Genomic DNA, 20,963 nt, shown 5'->3' with positions numbered 1-20,963 from the left:
AAAGAAGTGATGATTTCTGTTTGTATAGAATATATATCTGTAGTATACAAGGAAAATAGTAGAGTCAAAAAACCAAGTAGTCTCTGGTAGCTCCCTCTTAAACTGGTGTGACATGTTGACTTAGTTGTCATGCTCTTTTCAGACAAAACTGAAAAGGGAAAAAAAATTTATTTATTTATTTATTTTTACTCATGTATATTGGAGTATGTAAGACCTCTGTTGGATGTCAGTAGCCAAATACTGTATGTTACATTGTGCACCTAATGCTGAGTGGAAACAAACAGTAAACTAATTAAATTTGTTTAAAAAAGTGCATCTGTAACAGCAAGCTTTATTCTAAAAGATACAGGATGAGATTTTTGTGAAGTATTTCAAGGAGTTTGGTTCATAACTCAAGTGTTAGCCTATCCTATAGAATTAAACAGTGGTAAAAACATCCCTATGGCACATACAACATTCTGAATGCCTTGTGCGTGACTTCACACCAAATCTAAACTAGCGTTCCTCACAGCCTTTCCTTACTGCAGTCTACAAGGACCAAGATACAGTCATGGAGCTAGGAAGTTTTTTATTACGAACCACTCATTGCTCAAAACCAAAACCTTTGCAGACATTTCTGATGAGCTTTCATGGGGAAAAGCTTTTTATTCCCTTTTTCCCCCCCTTTCTGCTTCAGGGCCAGGGTAAAATTGGTCCAGAAGACCTAGTGACACAGGTGAAATCCAAGCTTCCACATCCTAACTTTTTGAACACAAGGCCTTTCTTCTTAGGTGTGGAGCTCTACATTTGGACACCTGGCTTGTGTGTTTTTTGGTGTGGTTTGTTTTTTTTTCCACCCAGCATCAGACTTGTCTTGGACAGTAAACTAGTGTCAATACCTCAATTTTTTTCCATCTGTAATGACAGAAATAATAATTTTGTGCTTTGTAGATTACAAATCTTTATGGAGATTGGATTTTAGCTGGAGGGGATTTTATGGGGAGAGACCACAGTGAACAAAAATATGAATATTTTGCTTAATGTGCCAGAAATGCATTTCATAATTCACTAAGTTACTAGGCTACCTTTTCCTTGTACATCTGTACAGGCTGAGTGCTGCTGACCAAGTTTTACCTCAATACTAGGGAAGCCTCTGTTCATTCATTTACAGTGATGAGGAGCTCAGCTGGGAGCTTCAGTTATAAATTATCTTCAGTAAGGCTTCTTTTTTACTTAAGTTTTACAAAAATCATTCACAAATTACATAAATTTTTGTAAGAACATATTGTTCTGCGGGGCTTGGGGTGCCAGGAATATCTTCATTGACCTAGCCTGTTATGAGAAGTGTTTCTTTTTGAGTACTGTCTGTATACTCTTTTGTATTCCAACTTTGCATGGCCTCTACCTTTAGCATGGCAGTTTCCTGTTCCCAAGCACTCTATGGGAAGTAAAGGAGTGAAACTAGCCTTTTGTAAGGATAATAGCTGTAAATTCAAAATAAATAGACAGGTGTATCAAAGAGGAACGAAGGTAGCACCTTTAAAGGAAATTAATGTGATTGCTTTAGTCTTCTGGAGAGCTTCACACTATATGATAAAAACATTTTAGGGCAATAAAAACATTATGATTTACCTAAAAAAAGATACTGAAAATAATTATTCTAGTGCATTGCCATGTTTTCATCAGTATTTTCTGAAGCACTTTCTTCCTGTGTTTATATTTCCTTTGGTCTTTGAGTTTTACACTTTCACATAAAATAGTGTTTAGAGAATGTTCTGGTTGGTGAGACTGTCTCTGGCCTGCTCCATAGGAAGACTGGAAATTGTTTTTGGAGGGTGCTATTTAGTTGATATCAATGGGTAATTTGAGAATGGCCAATGCACTTGGAGTTGAGAAACTTGCATTTTGATTGTAGCATGTCTGACCAATGTTTGACAAGTTCTAACCAAGAAGGCAAGTTAGATGCTGTCCTGGTGATTTGCAATTACCTTTTAGATTTATTTTCAAATAATTTCAAGATGATCATGCTGCAAGATTGACATTTTAAACTGATAACCAGGCTTTTCTGAAATCATTAGTTAGAACAGAGCTAAGTTTTCTTACTAAAAACTTTGCGTTTAGTTTGGTTCTGTGTGTTTATACATACAATGATAAAGACAAATTTTGTTTTGTTTTCTTTTTTAAAGTTTTGTATTTAAAATAATCAAACCCCCAAAGTACGTAGCCTACACATTAATTTTTGCATTATGCAGAATTAAAGCACAGACTCAAAAAAAAATAAAGAAAGCTTTCAACTCTGCATCTCTTTGGGATCATTTGGGTGTTGCCTTTTTCTTGCTGCTGCTTTGGCCTTAAATAAAATGTGTCCCTAGTAAGAACTGACAAATTCCTTCCTAGAACAAACTGTAAAATCTCCTTAAGCAAAAAAAATCAGATTTTGGATTAAGGGTTTTATTTTTTTTTTTTTTCCTTTAATGGTGTTGCCTACACTTTTTCTTGCTTGAGAAGACATTCCTGCATTGCAAACTGCATAAGACCAAAGTAGCCATCTACAAATGAGTCGTCCTGGGTTATCCAACTGCCTGGAGCATTTCAAACTGGAGTACCATTTAAGCCGAAACAAAAAAACCTCCCACCAGACAAAACCCCATCTCATCAGAGGACTCTTTATTAGAATGTCTGGGCAATTGGAAAGAATTGTGTCCATTTACCTGTTCTGGAATTTGGGCTTTCTGTTGTCCCAGTGTAAATACTGGGGTAGGGCAACTGCAGGAGAAAGGGGGAAAAAAAGGCATCAAAAAGGGCAGTCTAGGAAAAAGTTATGGTCTTTTGTAGTGCGTTGGAGAGGAAAAGTGTAGAATGGAATCAAGGAAGAAAGGAAAATAATGTCAAGAGGTGGTTAGCTCAAATCTGTACTAAATAAGTAAGCGGTAATGATATGTAACTGAATGCTTCGTAACAGAATGGTAGAAAGGAGCTACCCTTTTTAATTTACCTAACCTTAAGCTAAACCCTGTCCAGCTGAGCTGACACAACTGTTTCCTAGGCTGTGCTGCAAACTGGGACAGAGAGGAAATGCAGGTAAAAAATAACCCTTACCCACCCCCTGACCCCCCTGCTCAAATATCCCAGACATACCTGTAGGAGTTATTTTAAACCTGAATCAATTCAGTTATATCCAGTCCTTATCATTGCCATACAAACAGCTGTACTGGCAAATACTGAGAGGAAAGCTGAGGTGCAGGGGCAGAAACAAGGAACAGAGAGTGAAGGATTTGGGGGAGTGGGTGGTTAAGGAACTGGGCTGGCTTGCTGCCAGACTCGTTTTTGGCTTCTATAAGCTTTTTCAGAATACACCGCTGGGGAAACTGAGACAAAATTAGTTATGTTTAAATAATAGTAAAAGCACTGACCTTCAGGATGGTCAGTGAAGGATGAGCTGGTAAAAGCAGCTTTAAAAATGCTCCAGCAGGTGTTAGGAGATGGCATTAGGGTGACAAGCCTTTTTTTTTCCATTTTGTTCTTATCTTTGGGCCGAGTGTGGAATAAATACAAAATGGTGGCAACTACACGAGACCAGTAGCTGTTTACTGGGCTCACACCTGTTATCATGCGAGTCCTGATTTGTCACATCAAGCACATGACAGCATCCCAGTGCCATTTGAGTAGACTGGCAGGGATTCTGAACAAGGCAGCTGCACAGCAGGACCACCAGCAGAGCAGATGAGTATTACCCCTTATTTAGAAGCTATTCTTAATGCACTTTAAAAATGTATATCATAGCTACTTATTAAACTATCCAGCTCTATTCCCTGTCATCTGTGCATTGGTTATTCAGCAGAACTTGGCTGCTGTTTTTTTTCCTTTTGCCAAGTCTTGTATTCCCGTCTGCCTGTGATGCTCTCACTCTGGCTGGCAAAGTTGTCAGTCTGGACCCCATTTCATTTGGTTAGTTCTATTTTATTCTGTCTGACTGCCTGACAAGAATGTATTCGCTGTCTTTAAGTCAGCAGATTTTGATGGAAGTGTATTTATTGCAGTTGTAAATGAGTTGTCTGAAATGAGAGCAATTAAAAAAATAAAAGTGGTGCTCTGCTGGGGCAAAGCAGTCCTTATGGAAGAAAGTTAGGCTTTTGTTTGATTTTTCAGCATTTTAGTCCTTGAGTCATTTCCAGTGTAAGTTGCGTAGCAGGTATGCAGATTGATTGAGTTGTCATGTATCATAGTTATCAGATGATTGTACCTGTCAGCAGCTAAACTTGTGCAAGTTAAACCACCAAAAGTGTAGGGGTGGGCGGGGGGAACCTGAAATCTGGAGAGAGCTGTGATCAAGTTTGTAATTATAGAAAATATGCAAATTCAGAGGCCTAATTCTTTTGTACTTGCAATCCTCCAGCTTGAGAGCAGAACCATTAATCAACATTGCAGTACACAGTCTTCTGTCCAATTAGTAGTACAAAGCTAATATAAACCCTACTGTGCTGCCCTTTTTCCTCTTCTTTTTTTTAAGTGGGAAGGGAGCTGGACAGCATTAGCAGTTAAAAAGATGGGGCAAATGCATTTAAAGCTCATTTTTAATATAATGGTATGATAAAATATTTATTGCTCCATGGTTTATGTGTACAAACTGCCTTACAGAAATAACTAAACCAGATGTATGTCCTACTAATGTTCCACTGCTACAGTACGGTAACATTTTACCAGATCAACATATTGTTAGTACAGGGGGTTTGTTATACTAAAATAAGGAAACCTCTCTTTTCCCATCACTTATTTGATTAAAATCTCCCTCCGGGAGGTCTGTCTCACATGTGGAATTAGTTATTGGTATCTATAGCTTAACGCGAACCACAAATTGGATTGCAGGATGCATTATCTAACCTTCTGTGCTATTATAACAGCATTGGTTTTGTAAAAAGCAATTTTATTGGAGGCCTATATTTTATTTAAGGTAATGATATAAACCTGGGGCCTCCATGGATGACATGGTCAACCACCAAACTAAGTTTTATAAAATGCTACTTTCTTTTATGGTCTTGGAACAGCCTTAGTTGTGGGTGATATATATGATTCCTGCTCAAAATAGGACCTGCTGGGTATTAGATAAAGCTACTGATTTTTGAGAACACTCTAAACTTGAAATAAGCCACTTTCTGCATTCTTCACTCTTTGAAGTCGTTACTTTTAGAACTATCATGCTTTGGAAAGCAATTTCAAAATAAAATGCTGTTCTTGATTTAAATTTGCAGTTTTATCCTTCACTTCTGAGGAGCTCTAAAGCCTTAGCATTGCAGTAGTCGGTCTTGATGTTTTTTCACCTCTTCTCCATCTACAAGTTATGCCATTTTGCAGCAGTGTTTTATCACTAGTTAAAATCTAGCTTGATGGTTTATTGTCTGCTTATTTTCTACAATCTAAGGAATTTTATTATGCTTGAACTTCTCCACAGCCCTGCATATTTTGGCAAATCTGATCAGTAAGCTATTATTTTGTAAGTTATTTGTCTCAAACACTTGCGTGGGTATGGTCCAGCCTTAGTCCTGTGTCTTTGAAATGCAGTGTTTAAACTGATAGGGTAGCAGCTGCTCCCTCCCAGGATAGGCTTCATCCTTGGAGTCAGATATTTAGTAAACATACTTTTCCTTGAGACTACTCTTGTCCCAGTTAAAAATAATAAATAACTTACAGCTTCAAAACATGACCTGACCTCTTGCAGGTTCATTTTGTCTAACAAGAGCTGCATATTCAAGTGCGCTAAGCAGTTAAATATTGCATTTGTGTGCTGCCTAATCTTTTGCAGTTCAAGAGCTGAGGAAAAGATTGGGAGCTCTATTGCCAGCTGGGGCCCAGTTTGTTCCCTAGCTGTGATCGCTCATTCTGTGGTGGTCAGCTGGGGGTTAATTTTTCTGGCAGCTTTAAGCCTGTACAAAATTGTGGAAATGCTGAGACGAATGTGCCTGCACATACATTGCTCATATTTGTGGATGAGCCAGCCTGGTGCTTTTCTCTTCACTCTGCTGGATGGCAGCAGCATGAGGCCTGTACGGTCTTGACCATCACTCCCCCTTCCCCCTGCAGATATTTCCTAGACAAAAGAAGCTTTTTGCAATTTACTTCTTTCTTGACAATTTCAAGTAGCTAATACTGCTGTTTCCTGTAGTTCCCACAGCTTCTTGCTGCTTTTCCTTTTGATCTTGAAATAAGAAAAGCAAGATTGGCCTCCACTATCCTTCTTCTCAGAGATACTGATCTCCTGCAGGTCCCTGTGATGTCAGTGGAGTGGTACTGTCTCGGACATCAATATGTATAAATAGTTGTTGTTTCCTGAAAATATTTTCATGGGGTGATTTAAACCACTGACACAGATCACATATGACAGAAATACAGCATCCTAAGGCAAATTTAGCAAATGTTGTATTTTTTCTTTAAATGAGGAATCGTAAGATATCTTGCCGAAGTCACTGGCTTAAAATGGATTATATTTTAATATTAAATCTGTAATGTCTTTATTGGAATTGCTACTAAAATGTGCATTAAGTTTGTCTAACCACTTGAAGTCTACAGTAATATTTTGGAGACTAAATTTGAGAATTCCTCTCTGGAAAGATGGAAAAGGCAAAGGCTTCTTTAATAATTGAGTAAGTAAATAAAAAAAGAGAAGCCTTTTCGTATTTACAGAGACCGTGAAGACATGAAGAACCTTCAGTTTAATGGAGAGGTTAGTGTGCTAGAGAAAGGTTGTCACTGTCTTCAGTCTTGCATAAGATTTACACCGCACGGTACCATGCAAAGTATGCTGTGTTCTGCCATTCTTCCCCCTGGCTTGAAAGGGATCTCTTTTGAGGCACAGGGTGAGAAAGCTTCCAGGGGCTTTGCACAGTTGGTGTTAGCACTTATTTTTCATTCTGAGGTTACATGCCTATTACTAACATCAAGAAGAGTGTGAATTTTTCCATGGTGGTGTTTATTTACAGGGTATTGGTGGGCTTGCTACTTGCCAGTTTACAAAACCTGTGCAAATAATATCAAGTTGACAGTGTTACTCTCCTAGCTTTTAATGTTTTAAAAATATTTAATGAATCAAATGAAAGCACCAAACTTACCATAGTGTGTAACAACTGAGTTTCAGAACATTAGGAATATTTGCAGGTGTTGGTTTTTCTTCATCTTAGTGATTACTTTAGCTCCCTAATTGAGGAAGCTTTCTGAAACTGTGTTTTTCTAACAGCTGGTAATTTTCCTGTTTAAAATATCAGTATCAAAGAACAGTTAAATTTCATGCTTTTTGGTAGGGATGGTCGATGTATTAAGTATTTTATGCTGAGATAAGGGGACTTGGGTACCTGTGAACTTTGAGGGATAAGAAATATACGCAGCTTTGGCCCATCTTCAGTTTTCTGTTTGTTCATGAGCTGAAAAGCCATGTCGCTTTTCCCTCTAGCTCTGCTTCTCCCATGAGCCAGTTGTCTGGGTACTGGCCACAAAATGGGAAAAACAACATACAGTGCTAAAGCTAAGTGGTGTCTTAATGAGTTAAACGTCTCCTAGTGTAATTCCTTTTGTGTAGATTTGCTTCAGGAGTTATGCCTTTCTGCTTAAACCTATTTTGGTGTCTTGGTTAGCATGCATGCGTTTGTGATCATATTCATCAATGCCAGACAGAAAGTTTATACCTGTGCCTTGCATGCAAATCTTCAATCATGAGTGCTTTACATTAGCTTCCTACTGTCATGTTTAGGCACCTAAATGTCCTGATTTGATGAAGTACTGAATGCTTGTAGCTCCTGGTGGGCTTTGCTGAGTGAACCGATTGCACTTGGTCGATCACAGCTAAATAGCAAGCTAGACTGTCTGCTCCCAGCAGCCAGGGCACGCGCTAATACTGTCAGAAGAGAAAAACCTGTAAGTATGTCCCCAGTCAGAATCAAATAGATAGGGGAGCAGGTGTAGCTTCTGGATGCTCAGAGTTCTGACTTGCAGCAGTGCATTACAGCACCTTTGGGAAAGGTAACGCTGCTGAGAGTACGTGAACATCAGGCTCCTGATTTTTTGAGCATCTTAACTGTAGTCACCTAAGTTTCAGAACTGTAGTGCTTGGAAAGCGTTGCTCGAATCTATTCGATAGAACTGTACTCTCAAAGGCAGTTGTCTTCCCAGAGTCCTACCCAAGAGAAAGCCATTCCTGGTAAACAAGCATGAGCTCTGATTCCAGACCTCAGAGAACATGTTTTGAAGGGGCAGGAACAGATGCAAACCCTGAGCCATGAGGGAGACTTTTCTCTTGGTATTAGGTTTAATTTTGAATTTCCTGGCTTATGCTCATTTTTATTTAAGTCGTAATGATTTAATGATTACATGCACACTTTTTCCAAGCTGAGTGATTCTAAACATTAACCTATGTAGACAGTTACAATATTAAAAAGGGGGAAAATACAAGTGTATGGGGTTTACAGTGGAAACAGCCAGTTGTGATAGAAGGCAGCAAACATTTTCTGGCATATTTACTGGAGAAACTGAATGATATTTTGTACATATGCCTGTATTTCTTTTTCCAGCTGCAGTGTAGATTAGGTACGGGGAGGGAGGGAACCCAGGCTTGCAGTCCTGTAGCTGACTTTATGGGTCAGTTGTTAGGAGGTAAATTTCTAGCCTCACTAACCTTGAATGTCTCTTAAAAAAGAGAAGAATCCCTTGATGCTACGGATAGTCCACATTGGGAGGAGGGGCAAAACAAAATATTTTTTGTTCCTAAGTTTCTAGGAAACTATTTGAAAATGCACATGAGGAAATTATGTTAAAATTATCCAGAAGCATTTGGGGGAAGGGAGAGAGAATTTGTGTACCTGGCTCCTAAATGCCAGGTAGAACATGTGTACCTTTTATGATCAGAATGGTAAGGCTTTCAGACACATACACAGATTATTTCTAAGGCTGTAGATTTGATTGGGTTGTGCAAAAGTCAGAGCTTCTGTGACATTTAATCACCAAAATCTTGGTTTTCTCATTGACAATAAAATATGGAAATAAATTCCCATAGCAACGAAGTCTTTAAAGTGAGCGTAGGGGCATATTGAGTTAATAAAAGCAATGAGGGAGCAGGGGAAAAGAGAGGGTAGAATTGTATTGAGTCTCTGTAAATTCTTTCTCTCCCAGAAAACAGGACTTTGGGGGTTATAGATAAATTTTTTGCATGTTTTAGTCTGCATGTTTTAAAAGTATCCCGGGCAGCTTGTACTGCTGTAGAGCACAATGAAGCTTGCATCAAGAGCAGTGTTTATTTAGTAGGGATTGTGAGATTACAGTTTATTTTTAAAATACACGTTTATTGTAGTTCTATCTCTTACTTGGAGACTTTTCTCCTTAAAAGATGTTATTAGAAGTGGCAAAACACTGCCACAAAATAGTTCTCATGAGTTTTAAAATAGAAGCAATGCAAATTTTTTTTAACTTTAGTTCTTGCTTCTTTGGACTACTTTATATATGGCATTTTTGGCTTCTTGTAATTTGAAATCTGTGGAAAGTCAGGATTAGCAATTCTGTAGAGTGATTTTTTTTGTTGCTTGTTTTTTGTTTAAACCACTATATATTTTTACCTCTTCTGACCTGAGCTGTTAACCAAGAACTTGACCTTTTTGTGGGTAATTCTAGTTGAGAATATGGATTAAAAATTACGTGGTTCCATGGTTATGCAATCCTGTTTATTTACAAAGAAAATCCCAAGTATAATTTCTTCCAGAACAAAAAGTATGAAACTGTGTATCTTTATCTGAGTTCTAAATCCCTTTCAGCTAGCATTGCAGAGCTCCCTCTTGCATCTTTTTCAGGGGGAAGTTACCTGCATAATGCGTATTTTTACCTTGCTTCCTTTGTACCTTCTCTGATCTCTTACTGATTCATATACATACATATCTCACGTGGAAAAAAACAAAACAAAACAACCAACACCCTCCTCCCCACCTTCCCCACAACAAGCTAAACAAAAAAATGACCCCAATGCAAACAAACAAAAAAAACCAAACAAAAAACCCCATCCCAAACAAAAACAAAATCCCCCAAAACCCCTTAAAACAAAAAACCCCACCTTACCTTCTGTCCGTGCATCTTTGTTCTGGTAGTGACATCTTCTTTGGAAGAGGAAATCAATTGATTATTTCAATCCACTGCTGTAAAAGATCTTAGTGGTAAGAAACTCTTATCTCAAGTGAGATCTGTACCATACTTATGCAGTTGGTGATAACGGTATAATGTGAAAGTATCCAAGCTAGCTAACTTAAGGGACCTTGGTACAGACTGCAAAAATTGATCTAAAGGCAAGGTAGGTAGACGGGTTCCTTGGCTGCCTGATACTAGATTGGTATTAGTGCATAAAGTTTGAAGCTGGCCAGGTAGATACATATACACCGCTCAATATTTGTCCTGAGTATTTATGAGCCAGCTTTTTATCAGGACACCCTGTAGTCAAAATACCTTAGCACTGTCATCATCTCAGGCCTTCCAAAACCAGAAGGAAGTGTTAATAATCGAGAGGTAAAGATTAACTTTGGGAAGTTTTAATTTGCTTTCTGTTTTGCAAATCTATAGAGTAAATCTTTTAGGATTTCATCTGTAATCGTGAAGTTTGAAAAGGGGGAAGAAAAATTCTTTACATGATGAAAATTGTGCTTCTTACTTGATGTTAGGATACTGTAAGACAAAACTGAGCTGGCTGCAGTTGTGGCAGATTACTTGATCTCTAAACAGTCCCACTTTTTACCTGCAGTTACACTTTTGGTATTATATGTAACCCAAATTAAAAAAAAAAAATTGTGATTAATCTCTGTTCATATTTTAATTATTGTTTTGGTAGCTTTGTGTTGATGTGTTTTGAAGATGTGTAGTTTCTAAATGCAACTACATAAACACGCCTCTTTTATATCCATCAATTTTCAGTCTAGAAAATTGTTTTCACTCCATTGTAGACCATGATATATATGGTATTGTATTAGCTCTAGATCCTTGCAAATAACCATCTCTACCTTGGCACTGCCCTGCTCATGATACGGTGTGTTGTCAGCGATCTGTGATTGCGCAATAGCAAAAAGGGTGATGTGTCCTTGTGCTCTCAGGTTCGTCTCCAAGGCTCTGCAGTACCCAGATGGCTCCTCTGTGCTCTGATCATCTGATGATAACCCCTGCCATCATCAGGTGATATAATGAAGACAGAGGTGTCAGCGTAGGTTCTTCACTAATAGCTGCCTTGTTCATATTTGTAACTGCAAATCTACATCCAGTAAGGAAGTGATATATTCATGTAATAGCTACATGGCATAGATGTCTCTTTCAGTTATAGCCTGATTTCCTACTAGAAATAAATTTAGTCTGAAATAACCTTATTCTGAAGTAGCAGTGATTTAGTAGGTTTATTAATGAAGACAGTGCTCTTTGACATAGTCCTTAATGCTTAGTGTTTCTAGCTTCAGGTCTATACCAATCCTAATTAAAGCTTTCTCCCATCCCGTCTTTGAATGAAAGAATTTCAGTGCCCGCTTAAGTCCGACTCGTTGGGCTAGCTGCCTGAAGTGTAAGGAAGAAAGGGAGAAATGAGTAATGATGACAAAAAAATGAAGAATTGATTGAAAAGCTAAGGTATGATATAGAACCCAAAATTTGGGAATCTATACAGGCTAACTATTCCTGTGTTAATCAGCAGAGCTGCTCTTATCAGCCAGAGGATGCAGCATCTGTCCTCTATCCTTATTGTAGGCAGTGTTTGTATGTTTTCTTGTAAGTTTTGGCAGACTAATGAAAAGTGAAATTTTATAAAATCTTATTTGATGTGTGACCTTGCATTCTATGGCACTTGGTGGTTAGCAACCAACATACTGCCTCACTGGGGTAATAAATTCATGTTTTAATACAGTTATTTGTTTTCCTTGTAGTGTAGCAGACAGATTCAAACCCTCAGGGGGAGCTTTTTAAGTCAGTCTGTCTGTCAGAGGGTCTGCTTTGCTATTTCATCCTCTGGGTTTGGTTAGAGTATTTTGATTAAGTGTTACATTACTTTGATACACAAACAATTTGAAATATTCAGATTTGTTTTTAAAAAAGGTATCTTAAAACCCCCAAACATACATGCCTAAAAACTCACTGCAGACTTAACGTTTTTGTGAGTCCTAAAGCCATGCTCCTCGGCATCAACCGACTTCTTCCAAACCTGTCAACAAGAAGAGGCGCACAAAATGGCTCAGAAATTTTCTCACTGAAAATCCTAGAACTGCTTTTTAAAATAATGCATATTTGCATCTTGAATCATAATATAACTTAAGTTTTTGTGAATCCTTCCAGAAAACTCAATTTTTGGTGTGTTAAAGGAAATAAGTACATTGTTTTCCATTTTTTCCCCTCTGTTGATAATGTGGCTGTGGAAATTTAAGTACGTTAAGGTTTTCTCTAGATAGTTTTTTGTAATCTGATATACTCTGCCATTAGCTGGCTGGTACAGCCAATTGTGAATTACATAGGCTACTTGCAGAAACATAGACTCCTTGTGAAAGCTTAATTAAATGTAAATGTCCAGTTAACATTATGACAACTTCAGCAGTTCTGCACTTGAACATTATGTCCTTATTGTGTGTGCTGTCCTTAAGAGTGAAGGCCACGTGTTTTTAACATGGGACTGTTGACTTTTTCTGAGTGCAGTGTCCTGTGAAGATCTTACTGAACCCTGAAGCAGGGCTTCATGTTCGAAAGTTGTTGTTGTTTTTTTTCCTTGAGATATTTGATGATCTAACAGAAGCTGCCTTTATGATATGCTTAAGCCATCATGGGTACAACTCTACTTGTGTGTGGAAAATAGTGACATTCTTCCTGGCTGTGAAAATAGTTTGAAATCTAGTTCTGATGGGACTAATGCTAAACTTTTTTTTGAAGGAACAAACTTGTTTGCAAGATCATGCAAGTTCTTATTAAAGATTTACTTCACACATTTTGCTTTGGTTGCTCTTTGACCATGTTTTCTTGGTGTGTAGGCCACAAATGACTGGGCCCGAAGAGGTAGTATCTAGAGATACTCCCCCAAAAATGGGAGGCTGGTTAAACAATATCGAAACTGTCAAAGCATTGGTAAAAAGGCTTTTTGTTTCCTGATAAGATAATGCATGGTTTTCAATGTCCCTGTGCAGCAAAGTTCTCTTGATATTTTTCAAGTTATTGGAGAAATAGCAGAAAAGGGAAAGATGACTCTGTTTTGGGTAGCTTTTCTCTTATCATGTAGAGAGAAAATATTTCATTTGCTGGAAACTATGTCCTTTGGATGGTAAAAAATTTGGTGGTGGGCAATACAGGTAAATAAATCTAAATGTTTACCCACAGCTATTTCAGATAGGAAATGTTAATGCAGCTGTGGCTGCTACTGAAGTCTGGTTAATCAATTTCCACATGAAGCATACTGTTTGGGACCCCAGTGGACACTCAGGACTTGCCATCTGAAGTTAACAGCAGCAATGGACTTTAATTATTCTCTGATATCCAAGTGTTGGATTATTGTACATATGCCTTAATCTGGGAGTCTAGATTTGTTTTTTAAGGTTTATCCCCATCTCTAAAAGGCTGTGATATTTTTCAAAGCATGCACAAAAAAAATTATTTGGATGAAGATCACATTGAAATGCTTGATGCAAAGTCAAAATTCCTATTGCTGAATCACAGTTTATATGCTTTAGCCTATTTGAACTGCCTGTCAGGGACATCCAGATTTGATATGTTGCAGACAAGAATACAAGATTGTCATGGGGCTGTTTAAATATGAGAGAAAGTTTTGGGTAAGTGATTGGAAATACCAGGATCATGAGACATGATTTTGTGCCCAAGTAGCATTTTCTCATGAAGTTAACAAACATTTTTAATAACAAACAACACTGTTTTTGTAAACAGGAAATAGAATACGTGGACAGATAAATCTTTCAGAAGAAACCCAAGGGCAGTGAAAACCAGAATGATTTAATGGTTGCCAAAGAGAATGAAGTGAGAGTGACTGTTAGCAACAGAGAGAGGGGAGAACTTCATTAGAGACAATGGGAAGGGGCTGAAAACAAAACAAAACAAAACCCAAACCAAAAAAACACCCCAAAACAAAAAACACCCCAAAACAGGATGCAGACTTTGTCACTACAATAATTTTCTAAGAATAACAACCCAGTTTGAGCAGCTGGGAAACAAGGAAGAACATACATGAATTTAATCCTACTATTTTGTTTATAAAGATTGCAAAGTAAAACAAGATGATGAAGAGAATGGAATGTAATAAGAAAAATATGAATTAATAATGTCATTGGATCTTGAGTTCATAGTTTAAATTACAGCTCAGGCTTTAATGTTTTAGTTTCCCACTCAGAAGTCATAGTATACAGAGAGGAATGTGTGTGCATTTATAATTTGATATGCATTCATTTAGTAGGTAGATCATACACTGTGCTAGTAGTAAACTTCTGAAGGGATGATGGCTCATCTTACCTAGAAATTCTGAATTTTTAAATGTAAATGATTCAATTAAAAATGCACAAATTCTTTCCAGTAGTTTCAAAAATTTGTTGTTTGAGCTTTGAATCCTGCACTTCTAGTATATTTCTTATCCATCTCAATTTTGCTTTAAAAAGAATTCATACTGGTTTTGTTAAGACTTTTACCCCGTGGATGAAAACCCAGGTAGTTGACAGACAAATCAGAGGGATAAATGACTTTGTCACAAATAACTGGGATGTTAGAGGCTTATATTTGGGTCTGTACTATTCTATGTCTTTGTAAATATTTTATGAGAGTCTCTTAAAGTGCACTAAGGAAATTTGTAGAGGATTTTGAAATTAAAGGACTCAAGTTATACCACAAGTGAAAGGAGATAACACAAATGACAGCTCTTAAGCTAACAGAGGTAATCTTTTGAGGTCATTTGAAACATTTCCAGACGACTAAGAAATATCTATTTTATGTTTGTTGTCCTTTTATTAAAACAGAGGATCTGAAAATGGTGTTTGGTTGGGGGTTTTTTTTGGTTTTGGCCTACTGAACACAACCCCGGTGCCTCTTTGCACCTTGCCCATCTGTTGCGATTTTTATGTTGCCAAGTGTTTCTTTAATAGGCGCTCTGTTGTGCTCAAGTATACATTTGGAACTGGGAAGGGGGACCTAAACTTAATGATGTGAAATTTCAAAGTGGCTTGAAGAGATTAGAGTGAATTTGCTTGTAAGAAATGATAATCTAAAACTAATGATCACAGATGTTCACTCAGGTAAAAGAAAGAATTACTGTACCGAAAGTTAGGATACAGCTTTGTCCTTCCTATCCCCCACTTACCATTTCAAAGTATTGCTAACTTATGCTATTAACTGTTACTTCAGAGGAGTGCCTTTGGGATTGAATTAGACAGGGTTTAGAGTCCTGTAATTTATGAGGATATATGTAACCATTTAGGAACTACTACCAAAAATGGATTAGAAATGTGGATATGAAAATTTGTTTGAAAAAACTCTAGTTAATGCAGTGGATTTGGAAAAAGGCCAGCTGTGTAAAGAAATTTTGGGTGGTGATGTTACAAAATACAAACCAGATGTTAGGAGAGGAATAGTCTGAAGATGCTAATTGTGAAAGTGTCCTACCGTATCTTCCTAAAGATGATAAGGATCAGTGAATTCAACCTGAATGTCTGTGCTGTAGTGGAGAGGAACCATCACTGAAATAGATTCTGTGGGCTATGTCATTCTGCCATAATGCTAGAATGAAGTTATTCCTTGCTATATAACGTTTTAATATATGAAAGCCAAAACTTTTTCAGAATTTTCTCCACATGAGATAATTAGGGGTAAAAAAAGTTAGAAACAGACAAGAACAGCAGAAAGTCAGGGGCTAGCTGCTTTGATATTTTTTGTTCTTATAAGGGAAGCCAGAAAAGAAAGTATGCAAGTTCAGCATAATGATGACTGAGAGTAGACTGTTAATTAATAAATAATTGAATAATAAAAATATAATGCTTGAAGGGACTTTTTTCATGTCCTCTAGCAAAGAATGAACCTCTCTTATACTAGATTGTGGGAATATTTCTTCAAGTTAAAGGTGGAAGCCTATTATATGGTATGAATAGAGCCAGATTGGAAAAGTTTATAATCAGGAGGAAAAAGGTAGATGAATTACGGACATGGAATGTGTTATTCATTCATAGTGAGTTGTCTGGTATCTTAAGATCTTGTCTTTACCTTCATGTTTGTCAGAAGAAACACGTCCTATAAAAATGTAAATCTTAAGAAGAGAGAGGAGAAAATGCAAGTTGGCTGTATAAGCTCCTTGGCAAGACAGGTCAGTCCAGACTCTGCCATAACCACACAATAGATCGGGCCAAGACCTGAACAAGGCTTTTCTTCAACTAGTTTTTGCGAAATAGCCCTTTGCTTTAGAAGAACAATGTCATACACACCAAATCTAGGCACAACTCATTTATACGTACCAAGGCAGTAAATTTGCCTTAGAAGGCTTTCTTTTAGTAAAAACAAAACCAATTGCTCTCATGTTACCTCTGTAGTGTCACAAGGACACAACTGTTTATTGTTGTTCTAATATGATCAATTATAGCTTAAAGGTGAAAATTTCAGTCTTTTCTAAATATATAATCTTTAATATTCCAGCAAGAAAACAAAGTAGCAAAAAATCGCTGAACCTGAAAGACCTGCTAATTGTCCATGCATCTCTCTCAACCATGTTGAAGAGATACTTTGCCAGTGAGACTGAATGGTATGCATGTCTCTCTCTAGGTCTAGTAGAAATTTTTATTGTGAAGAAGGATTTTAAAATGCATTTGACTCAACTATTGTTTAGATAAACGTTAAACAGCAACTGATTAGAAAGCCTAGAGGTCTGAGTGACAGCGGATTTTTTGAGTTCATGGGATAAGCTGAAGAGCTTTTAGCATATTTTAACATTTTATTGTGTATCTCTGGAAAATACCAACCTCTCAGAAGGTTATGCTATCATGTCTCTCCCTTGTCAAGTAAATCGTCATAAAAATATGAGTGCGAAGCACCAGAGGTCCTTACTTTCTCCACCCATCAAACCTAAAAGTGACAATATCATTTCTCCAAATTAGTGAATGTTATGATGTATTTTTATAGAAAGCTGAAGTCCCCTACCTTCTGTTTTATGAACTACTTTATGTATGATGCCACTTAAAACCAAACTTGTCAGTCTGAAGGTAACATCACTAATGAAAGTTGATCAGTCAGTATATTTATAATGGAGCCTTCAGACCCCAGGGTGCTTCTTAATTATTAAGCAAGAGTAAAGCTTGTTGAGATCTGCATCACTGAGATGGCTTAGGAAAAAGCCAGTGGGAAAGATAAGTCTTAAGCTGACAGTCTTAGTGTTTAATCCGTAACTGCACAGATGACTGCTAGTAGCACATTCCAGACACGAACCAGGGAAGTACAATCTCATCAGCCCAGCGCTGTAGGGGGTACCAGGGTATCTGTCACAGCCATGGCATAAGGGGCTGCAGGAACCAAGGGAATGGGCTGGTTCTGCAGCATTGTCCCTTGTGCAGAGGGGCAAGGGGACAACACATGTTGGAGCTTGCTTCACCCAAATCAGAAACAAAGACCTGATGCCAAGTACTGGAAGTAGATCGTTTGTTATGGATCAGAGAAATAGAAATATATTAAAACCCATGTCTGCCAGTTACAGGTGATTAGCGCAACTGTTTTTCCTTCTGTGTATATTCCTTTTCTAATTCTTCAAGTCCTGTTTTGTACTCCAGAGGGAATTTAATTTCAGAACTCTTCCTGATAATACTCCAACCTCAGTGTTTTTAGCCATCTCAGTGTTAACTTCTCCCCACCCCTTCAAAAAAATAATGTTGTTGATACTTTCTTCCCAGTATCCTCCTAAAGGGCTTCAACAAGCAGATGCTACTTCCAAAATTATTTCTAGAATTTATAATGCAGCTATAAAAATTGTCTAGGTCAAAATTTAGCACAGAGCATAAAGTATGATTCTTTGGAAATTGACAAAAACCAGGTTTGGTATTCTTAAATTATAGATATAAAATTAGCAAGTTTTAGCTCACAAAAGATTTTTAACAAGTTAACAATCTCTGGATGGTGTTGTATCAGAAACTAGTAGTGGTGTTTTAGTGTAAGCTTATTTTAAGATACACAGCTTACATTACTATGCTTGGTATTTCTGTCTACCTCTCTACTCATTTACTTTAGTGTCCATCAGTCAAGGAAAAGAGAATCTGACAGAGGAACAATGTTCTCAAAGGTGGAGCACTTATAAGCTTCATTAAAATTGGACTCAGAATAGAGGAGAGACATCAAGTTGCCCTGAGAGAAAAATAACTCAGGAGCACCTTGTTAGACACCGAAAAATCCAAGTAGCAGCAACACGTTCTGAAAAATTGCATCGTATGAGGCACAAAGAGTCTGGTCGTGGGGTGTGCGTTCAGTGGAAAGCAGGCTTCATTAGTGCTAATGCTTGCAAGCTAATTGTGTGTAGATGGCTTAAAATCTTTTTTTTGTCCTTTCTTTCTCACTCCTCCACAAATACAGAAGCTTCTAACTTTTATGTAACACTGGTAAGTATTTCTACTCCCCAGGTGCTATCAGGCAGAAGTAGGAAGGTATTTAGTGGAACATCTGAATTAGAAACAAAATTTTCTTTCCATCCTCATCACTTCTGTGGCAGCTGTTCTTATGTAACACATATCAGCTGATGGGAAAACCCTTCCTCATTCAAAATATTCAGAAACAAATAATAGAATAGGATTTGTCAGAAGGTGTGTTTTCAGTCTGTTGGGGTTTTTTTGTTGTTTTTTGGGTTTTTTTTAAGGCAACATTGGAAAAGGATTGTTACCAAACTAGTCCTCTCCGTATAGACCTGTAACCCATGTCATGTTATTTTCTCTTGTAATTTTGCTTTCACTTGCTTTTGCGGTGGGAATTCCAAAACAATACTCTGTGTACAGTTTTTAGGAGAGTCTGGATGGTATGCATGTACAAAAAAGTTCATTTTAATACAGTATGAAGAGAAATGCTCATCAATTAGCTGAAAGATTCTCCAGTTTGTGGCCAAAGTTTCAAGTATTTACAGTAGCTATTCAAAATGTTCTTTAGGTTTTCTACTATTTATTAATCGCTCTCAAGGAGTGATACTTCATCTTTTGTTTGGCACTGAGTCACTTAATCTTTTGGTTTTGCCAGTCTGCTTAAAAATGTTACCAAGAAGATAATTAGCAATTGTTTTTTCCCCTCTTTTTCTTCCCTCCTTCATAATATTTAAGATATGAAATTCTCTTTGGCTACTTGATCAAAGTTCTCAATCCCTTACAGGTTTTCTAATGGTACTTCAGAGCTTTCAAAGAATTTCTTTCTTTTTTTTTGCTTTAAAAATAAAATCGATGGTTGTAGTTGCAGAAAATGATTCTTGAAAATGGTCTGCAACAATTTAAATGCTTTACTATTTAAAAATAATAAAAATATTTCATTTTGTTTTCTTCCTTGAATAACTATAGAAAGTTTTGTCTCACCTAGAAAATGTGACTAGGAAAGGACAATACCATGTGATTACTATTCTTGTAACTGGTTATCTCAGAAATGTATCAGAACAAGGAATAAAATGTTTATCTCACAGGGCAGTGCCTCAAAGTCTAGATTTTGTCCCCAGAAATCTGACATCTGCCTTTTTTTTTTTTTTTTCCCTCATTAGTATTATCTGCTAAAATAGTTCCCATGTGCTATGTTTACCAACATGTATTAAACTCCTGGTGTGGCAAGAAGAGTAGGACTTTTAGGTATCTTGGGGACTGACAGGCTCTACCATTGGGCCAGTATTACCATAGACAAGTTCATTATTCTGTCTAGATTCTTTTCCTGTGGATTAGGAATAAGAATAGTAGACTATTGCCATGATTTCCATGTGCAGCTATCCTCTAAAAAGCTTCATTTCTATGGGCTGGTTTGCTATAGCTTTAGTGATGTATTTTTGGAAGTAGTGCAGTTACACAGGTTGGAAGATTTCAGGCTGAGAAATAGAAAGGAATAGGATTGTCTGTAAGTGGTATTTATGGTGCAAATTGTTCTTCCTTGAAAAACATACTCTATTTGTGGTTTTAGGTTTCAAGTATGAATGGAGGAGTCCTTTTATACAGTTTCTAAGAGACCAGCAATTTTGGAAGACAGTCTCTTTTGTCTGTGAGATTATTGTACTGAGAAGCTTTCCAAATAAGTGGAAAACCTTCTTCATCAGAAGAAAGATACATGGAATGTCCAGTCTTAAAATTTTGAAGATTAATTTGTGTCAAGGAAAGGCCTGGTATTAGAAGAATTTCAGAATATGATCATTTTGTCTAGTGGTAAAATTATAGCTTTTCAATTTGTAATTTTACATCCTGAATTGAACTCTATCAGTAGAGATGTTTAGTAGATTTTCTCATGTACCTCTCTATCAGACTACATTAAGCTTTCATGGCTTTAAAAGGAATGCCAGTTAAATTAAGTGCTGGATCTTCCCCTTCTTTTATGTATGTTAACAAAGCCAAAATCCGAGGAGGTGCCCAAAATGAAAGGTCATGTTCCACGGGTTTGCCCACCACCTCCCCTGCTGCTTCCCTCCTCCTGCTCTCTGTAAGAGTGCTACACCTGATAAAGCACCACCCGGCATTTCCCAGCAGATTGCCGAGTGCTGAGAGCCCATCAGGAGATGCTTGACAACTTGATGGAAGTGCCTCAGCTGGACCATGATGGCCAAACCAGGCAGAATTCCCACTAGGCGTATTTATCTAGGAATTAGTACAATTACTCTAATCCATTGGACAAGTTGTCTCATCTTATAGGTTTGCATAGCAGTGAAGAAGGTGTCCATAAGAATGTCGGCGTTGGCAGCGTAATTAACACATGCCAATGATTTGCAATCGTTTTGGAAAAATTGCATGGGGTCAGGAGATCACTTTATAAATAACTTCTGAAAA

General features: G+C 37.4%; 1 protein-coding gene across 1 annotated transcript in view; it reads left to right on the top strand.

The window, feature by feature from the left end:
* The window catches only part of TMTC2 (transmembrane O-mannosyltransferase targeting cadherins 2), a 259,189-nt gene that overhangs the window by 103,303 nt on the left and 134,923 nt on the right, over positions 1–20,963 (top strand). The window lies entirely within an intron of this gene.

Source organism: Harpia harpyja, chromosome 23 (assembly GCF_026419915.1).
Source record: "Harpia harpyja isolate bHarHar1 chromosome 23, bHarHar1 primary haplotype, whole genome shotgun sequence".
Classification (NCBI taxonomy): domain Eukaryota; kingdom Metazoa; phylum Chordata; class Aves; order Accipitriformes; family Accipitridae; genus Harpia; species Harpia harpyja.
The sequence above is the reverse complement of the archived record's forward strand: the minus strand, read 5'-3'. Positions and strand labels throughout refer to the sequence as shown.